Raw genomic sequence first — 7,500 nt, 5'->3', positions numbered from 1 at the left:
CCACCCCCCTAGGGCGGAAAAACCACCCAGGAAGCGGTTTTTCGCGATTTTTCCGAGGAAAACTTCATCGCCACCCCGGCAAGTGGGGTATCAGAAGAAGCGGCTCGGCGGGACGATTCCATCGCGCACCCCCCCGTCCTCCTACCATCTTCCCTCACTTCACCAGGCCGGAAAAACCTCTCCGGCGATCCTCGTGGCAGTCCGCTGCTGGCGTCCCTCCTTGAGGGGGAGTAAAACCAGTGTAAAGCGCGGACTCTTCCTTCTTTCTGGCGATGATGTCCGCCAGTCGGAATTTACGATCACGGTCGGGATCGACCGATAGCCGAGCACCGGTGGGCTCGAAACCGGTAGTGATGCTCAGCAGAGTGCCGGAAGGGCAGACCGCAGCCACGAGCGGTGTTGCTCGCACGAGTGGCGTTGGCACGGCCACGGCTGCGAAAGGAGCCACGATGGAGAGGCTCATCGAGCGTCTGGAGGACGAGCTATCCCTCCTCCGTGTTCAGCTGACGGAGCAAGCTGAGCAATACCGGAAAGACCTCGCGGCGATGCAGGAGTGCCATCGCCAGGAGGTGCTCCATCTGCGAGAGGAGTACCGTAAGGAGCGGGAGATGGTCTCTGGGCTTCTAACGCAACTGGTTGTTGCGCAGTCGCAGCAGCAACAGCAGCAGCAGCAGCAGCAGCAGCTGGCACAACAGCGAGAGGGTGCGGTGACGGCTACGGTGGTGCCGTCTCCGGACCAGGAAGGCGGCTCCTGGGCCGAGGTGGTGCGCCGTAAGCCGGCACGCCAGCAGCCGGCTCAGCAGCATCAGCAGCAGTGGCCGCAGCTCCCGCAACGGCAGCAGCCGCAGCGGCAACAGCAGCAACGTCCGCAGCAACATCAGAGCGGACAGCGTTCGGCTGGGCAGCCCCAGCAACAACAACAACAGTGGCATTTGCAGGGCCAGTTGCTGCGAAAGCAGAGTAAGCAGCAGCCACGCACGATGCCAGCTGCAGTGAAGAAGTCGCGGAAGCGGCCCGACACCATCGAGGTGATGCCAGCGGAGGGCGTCAGCTACCTCGACATGTATAGGGCGATTCGTACGAGCTCGCATCTCGACGGCATGCAGGAGAAGATCGGCGTCGGCAAGCGAACGCCGAAAGACACCTTGCGGCTGCCGCTGAGCCGTGATGCCGACAGCGCCGAGCTGTGCCAGCGTATCCGGCAAGCCATCGGAGACAAGGGTGCGGCGACCGTGCGTACGGAGATGTCGATGGTGCTTATAACAAACATCGACTCCTTGGCGAGCGAGGACCAGCTGCGTCGGGCGGTGTTGACGGCTCTCGGCAAGGAGCATTCCGAGGCCACCTTCGACATGTGGGAGCGGCGAGACGGCACGAAGCGTGCTCGCGTTCGTCTGCCCCGGTCGGATGCGGAGCATCTGGCTGGGAAGCGCCTGCTCCTAGGACACACCTCCTGTTGGGTGTGGGAGGTCCCGAAAGCGTCGCTGGAGGAGAAGCGGTGCTTCCGATGTTTGGAGCGCGGCCACTTCGCCGGGCAGTGCTCGGGAGAGGACCGCAGCAAAGCGTGTATCCGGTGTGGCGCGGAAGGCCACAAGGCAGCGAGCTGCACTGGCGAGGCTCGCTGTTTGAAGTGTGGCGGCCCGCACTCGATTGCCGCAGCTTCGTGCAAAGCTGCAGCCACACGATGATGATAGAAGTGCTCCAGATAAATATCGGTAAGAGCAGGAGCGCTCAGGATCTTGCGCTCCAGCGGATGAGGGAGGAGGGAGCAGACGTGATGCTCATCACGGAGCTCTATGCTGTGCCGGCCAACAATGGGAACTGGGCATCCGACGACGCACTGAAGGCCGCGATCGTCACCAGTGGCCAACGGTTTCCCATACAGCGGGTGAGGAGCGTGCAGCATCCGGGCATCGTAGCTGCCGAGGTGGCGGGCATCGTTGTCATCTGCTGCTATATTCCGCCATCGATCGGCCTCCCGGAGTTCGAGCAACAGATGGACCGGCTGGAGGTACTTGCGCGAGGCCACCCTTGCGTGCTGATAGCTGGTGACTTCAACGCGTGGCATGGGGCCTGGGGGAGCGAGCGGGCCAACCTTAAGGGTGAGGCGCTCCTTCAGACGGTTACCAGCCTAGGATTGGAGGTCCTCAACCGCGGCACGGAGCCGACATTCCTGGGGAACGGTGTGGCTCGGCCCAGCAGAGTGGACGTCGCCTTCGCGAGTCCAACGCTCTGCCGATCGGATGGAGCAGCGGAGGACATCAGCTCCTGGCGGACGCTAGACCGCTACTCCTATAGCGACCACCGCTATATTCGGTTTGCGGTCGGGCAACAGCATCGTGCAGGTCAGCGGCCCGGACGGGGCATTCATCAGCAGGAAGGTGTCGAAGTACGGGAGGCGGGTACTCGCTGGCGAACTCGCCAGTTTTGCCCCCGTACTTTCGAGCTGGCACTTGAGGCGACCCGTTTTGCCGATCGGGTGACCGATGCGGCAAGCCTGGGGATGGTGCTTACGGAGGCCTGCGACGCTACCATGGTGAGGATTGGGCAGTCGCAGCAGCAGAGAAGGAACTGCAACACATATTGGTGGACTCCGGATATCGAGGAGCTGACCGAGCGCTGCCGGTTGGCTCGGGAGCGACAGTCATTGGCCCTCGACGAGACGTCCGCCGAACTGGCTTCAGAGGAACATCAGGAGGCGCGTGCTGCCTTAAGGGTGGCAATTAAGGCCAGCAAGCAGCGCCAGTTCGATGAGTGGCTGCAGGCCCTGGCTGCAGATGAGACGGGACAGTGGTTCCGGCAAGTGCTTCTTCGGTTTCGGGGCAGCTGGACGGCGCGTGAACGCGATCCAGCGGTGTTGCAGCGGATCGTCGAGGAGCTGTTTCCGGAGCATCCCCCGGTCGAGTGGCCGGACGTCACGCCTTCGGAAGGGGACACTCCGGTCCGTCCGATCAGCTGCGCGGAGCTCCAGGCGATAGCGAGCGAGCTGCATCCGCGGAAGGCGCCTGGCCTCGATGGAGTACCGAACGCTGCGGTAACGGCTGCCATCCGGAAGTATCCGGAGCCATTCGCTGGTGTCTACCAGCGCTGCTTGGACACCGGCGAAATACCACGCGAATGGAAAAGGCAGAAGCTGGTGCTGTTGCCTAAGCCGGGTAAGCCGCCGGGCGAAGCCTCGTCCTGCCGCCCGATCTGCTTGATCGACAACCCGGCGAAGGTCTTCGAGAGGACTACGCTGGACAGACTCAACGAGCACCTGGAGGATCCGGAGGCACCTCGGCTGGCCGAGAACCAGTTCGGTTTCCGGAAGCAGCGGAGCACCCTGCAGGCGATCCAGCTGGTGGTGGAAGCAGGCGAGCGCGCGATGTCCTACGGACGGACTAACAACCGGGATAAGCGCTGCTTGCTGGTTGTGGCGTTGGACGTCAGAAACGCCTTTAACACCGCCAGCTGGCAGGCGATAGCGATGGCCCTGCGTGAGAAGGAGGTTCCAGCGCAGCTGCAACTCCTGCTCCGCGACTATTTCACCGACAGGGAGCTGGTGTACGACACCCACGACGGCCCGGTGTCACGTCGGGTGACGGCAGGCGTTCCACAGGGGTCAATCCTTGGCCCGACTCTGTGGAACGTTATGTACGACGGCGTTCTGCGGATCCAGCTCCCTGAAGGGGCCACCATCGTCGGCTTTGCCGATGACATCGCCATCCTGGCCGAGGGCTGCACACCCGAGGAGTCGGCGTCCGTTGCGGAGGCTGCGATCGAGGCGGTGATGGGGTGGCTTGAGGCACGGCACCTCAGTCTCGCCCCCCACAAAACCGAGGTGGTTCTGATATCGAGTCTGCGTCGAGGACGTTTGGAAATTCCTGTGCGCGTCGGCGAAGTGGTCTGCACGTCAAAGCGATCGATACGCTACCTGGGGGTACAACTCCACGAGAAACTCTCGTGGAAACCGCACGTGGAAGCGGCCGCGGACAAGGCCCTCCGTGCGGTGGCGGTGGTTACCTCGGTGATGAGGAACCACAGCGGCCCCCAGGTGGCCAAGCGGCGGTTGCTGGCAGGAGTCGCTGAGTCGGTGATCCGGTACGCCTCGCCCATCTGGGCTAAGGCGACAGACATGCAGTGGTGCCGAAGACGACTGGCCCAGGTCCAGAAGCCACTGGCACGTGGGGTATCGAGTTCGTTCCGCTCGGTATCCTACGAGGTGTCAGTGGTGATGGCTGGTTTGGTGCCGTACTGGCTGGTCGTCAACGAGGACGCAAGGTGCCATAGCAGGCTGCTGGTCGAGCCTGGCGCCAGCAGGAAGGAGGTACGAGCGGCGGAGCGAGCAGCCACGATGCTGCAATGGCAGGACGCCTGGGACCGTGCGGCGGCAACACCATCGGCCAGCCGCTACTTGACGTGGGCGCACGGGATGATTCCCGACCTGCACCGGTGGACGGGACGAAAGCACGGGAAGGTGGACTTCCACCTTTCGCAGGTGCTCTCCGGACACGGATTCTTCCGAGAGTACTTGCACGTCTGCGGCTTCGCGTCGTCTCCGGAGTGTCCACGGTGCGTGGGGTCGGTCGAGTCGGTGGCCCACGTCTTGTTCGAGTGTCCCGTGTTTGAGGAAATCCGTCACGAGCTGTTGGGCTGGGGGACACCCGAGTCGGTCCAGCTTAACAACATCGCAGAGAAGCTGCTGGAGAGTGCGGAGTGGTGGGACCGCATTCAGAAAGCAGCAAAGACCATCACCACAGTGCTTCAACAGCTGTGGCGCGATGATGAAGCGCTCACCAATGGTCGAACGGAAGCGGCTTTCGCCGAGGACGAGGAAGTGGTCCTCGAAAGTGTGGCCGCACTCTTCGGTGAGGAGATGGACGACGTCATCATCGAAGACATCACGCGGCGCGTGAACGAGTCGCGAGCAGCGCGTCAGCGATCTGCCCGCAACCGACGGCTTCGCGGCAGAGCGGAGGATCGGGCGCGAGTGCGACTGGCTGCGGACGTCGCAGCAGCACTGGCCGCCCGAGATGACGAGGTACTGCGGACGGCAGTTGAGGCGGAGCGAGCGGGCCTAGCTCCTCCACCTATACCGAGGCGCAGCAGAGGGGGACCACCTTCCCCGGAGACGTTGAGAGTGCGCCACGAGCGGCGTCTATTCATGCAGCGCGCATGGCGAGCTCGGGTCCAGGCTGAGGGACCCTCGACGACGCGCCGCCGTCGGACCGCGCCTACGGAGGCGGATCGGATACGGTCGCGACGCAACAGACGGGAAAACGAAAGGCGCCGTCGTGCTTCGAATGCGGGCCGACGATTGACACCCGCGGAGGAGGCTGCCGCCAGCGAGGCGGAATGGTCAGATCGATAGATGTCGGGTTGACTTCTTGAGATCTCCGAGAGGGGAAAGAATGAGTGAGTCACGCGGACTCAGTATGCGTACGCCTTTAAAATGCGGGTTAAGATACGGAAAATTGAATAAATAAATCGCGAAGAGATATCCGAAAGGGTTCGCAACGACGTAGGACAAAATCCCTGGCGGGCGACGTCCTACGTCAAGAGGGTAGGTTTATAAGGTATTTTTGTACAATAAAACCTGCATTTCTTAAAAAAAAAAAAAAACGAAGTGGAGCTTGCGGCTTAATTTGACTCAACACGGGAAAATTTACCAGGTCCGAACTTATCGAGGTAAGACAGATTGAGAGCTCTTTCTCAAATTTAAGGGTAGTGGTGCATGGCCGTTCTTAGTTCGTGGAATGATTTGTCTGGTTAATTCCGATAACGAACGCGACTCAAACAAGCTAACTAGAACGCTGTCAGCAGTGCACCTCCGGGTGCACCTGACGTCAAGGCCGGCGGCCCCTTCACGGGCGGTCGTCGGCCACGTTTGCCCTGCTTAGCGGGACAACTTGTGTTTAGCAAGGTGAGAATGAGCGATAACAGGTCCGTGATGCCCTTAGATGTTCTGGGCTGCACGCGTGCTACAATGTGAGCAGCAGCGTGTTCTCGCCAATTGGCGCCCCCATTCCGAGAGGAACGGGAAATCACCCAAATGCTCATTTAGTTGGGATTGGGGACTGCAACGGTCCCCATGAACCTGGAATTTCTAGTAAGTGCTAGTCATTAGCTAGCGCTGATTACGTCCCTGCCCTTTGTACACACCGCCCGTCGCTACTACCGATGGATTATTTAGTGAGGTCTCTGGAGGCACACCTTCCGCGGTTCCTTCGTGAGCTGCAGCTGGCATGGCCGAAGTTGACCGAACTTGATGATTTAGAGGAAGTAAAAGTCGTAACAAGGTTTCCGTAGGTGAACCTGCGGAAGGATCATTACCGATCAATACATATATGTGTTGTGTGAGTTGGTTAGAGAGATAGAGAAACACGGTATCAGCAGAACAAACTGCTATGTTACCTTTTGGGGGCCGCGCACGCCAATTAGACCCGCGAGAGAGGTGTGTCTATACTACGATATTGAGCGTGCGCGACCGTAGGCCAGTGGCCTTCGTACCTGTGCGCACACTCCCAATGGCAGCCATCGAACGCGTAAAGTGTGTGACACATGGGCGAAGGTAAAGACCCACTAGAACATATTTAAACACTGGCCTCGAGCGAGAGAGAACCTAATCAAGAGAACGAAAGTTGTGCAAGATCGCGCCGATGCCGCCCACATCGCGCGTCGATCAATGGGAAGGAAGACCAATGGTCATCCTTGTCCACCCTGGACGGCTTCGAAGGAACCGAGAGGTGCACGGTTACGCTGTCCGGGGAACTTAAGTTGTGAGAGATGCACCTAGCGCATAACGAAAACATAGGAGACAGTTGAACATACCAAAACCCTAGGCAGGGGATCACTCGGCTCATGGATCGATGAAGACCGCAGCTAAATGCGCGTCAGAATGTGAACTGCAGGACACATGAACACCGACACGTTGAACGCATATGGCGCATCGGACGTTTAAACCCGACCGATGCACACATTCTTGAGTGCCTACCAATTCTTGTTACACACTATTCCATAACTACAGGACGCCCGCGTACCAGCGGCACGCCTGGGCGAGCAGCACGCCCGGGAGTGTGTCGCAGGCTTGAACACACGCGTTTGGCGCACTGTGCATCATGGCGTGCTCGGACCCCTTCCGCGGGGGACCTTGGGCGCTGAAATGGTAAGGCGGTACAGTTGGCCCAGTGGGTGCGTGTCGTGTCGCACGGTTCGAACTTCGGCTATAAGACAACCTGGGAGCACCGGAAGCCCTTGAACACCTGGCTTGCCGTCTGTTGCCGGGACCCGCCGTCTGGCCGAGTCGTGTAACTCGTGCGGTACGCCCACCCGCTGGAAACAAGCGAACAAGTGCGTGCTACTATTTACCATTCGGGAAAAATCCAACGTAGGCCTCAAGTGATGTGTGAGAACCCCCAGAATTTAAGCATATTAATAAGGGGAGGACAAGAAACCAACAGGGATTCCCTGAGTAGCTGCGAGCGAAACGGGATAAGCTCAGCACGTAGGGACGGCGCGTAC

General features: G+C 60.1%; 1 non-coding gene and 1 pseudogene across 1 annotated transcript; both read left to right on the top strand.

Moving 5' to 3' along the window:
* The first annotated feature begins 6,813 nt into the window (after window positions 1-6,813).
* Window positions 6,814-6,971, top strand: LOC128307539 (5.8S ribosomal RNA). Its single transcript, XR_008287638.1, has one exon. It is a non-coding gene; the product is annotated as a 5.8S ribosomal RNA (ribosomal RNA).
* Window positions 6,972-7,368: 397 nt separating this feature from the next.
* LOC128307547 (uncharacterized) overlaps window positions 7,369-7,500 on the top strand; it is a 9,169-nt pseudogene continuing 9,037 nt past the window's right edge.

The sequence above is a fragment of the Anopheles moucheti genome (genome assembly GCF_943734755.1).
Source record: "Anopheles moucheti chromosome X unlocalized genomic scaffold, idAnoMoucSN_F20_07 X_unloc_1, whole genome shotgun sequence".
NCBI lineage: Eukaryota > Metazoa > Arthropoda > Insecta > Diptera > Culicidae > Anopheles > Anopheles moucheti.
The sequence above is the reverse complement of the archived record's forward strand: the minus strand, read 5'-3'. Positions and strand labels throughout refer to the sequence as shown.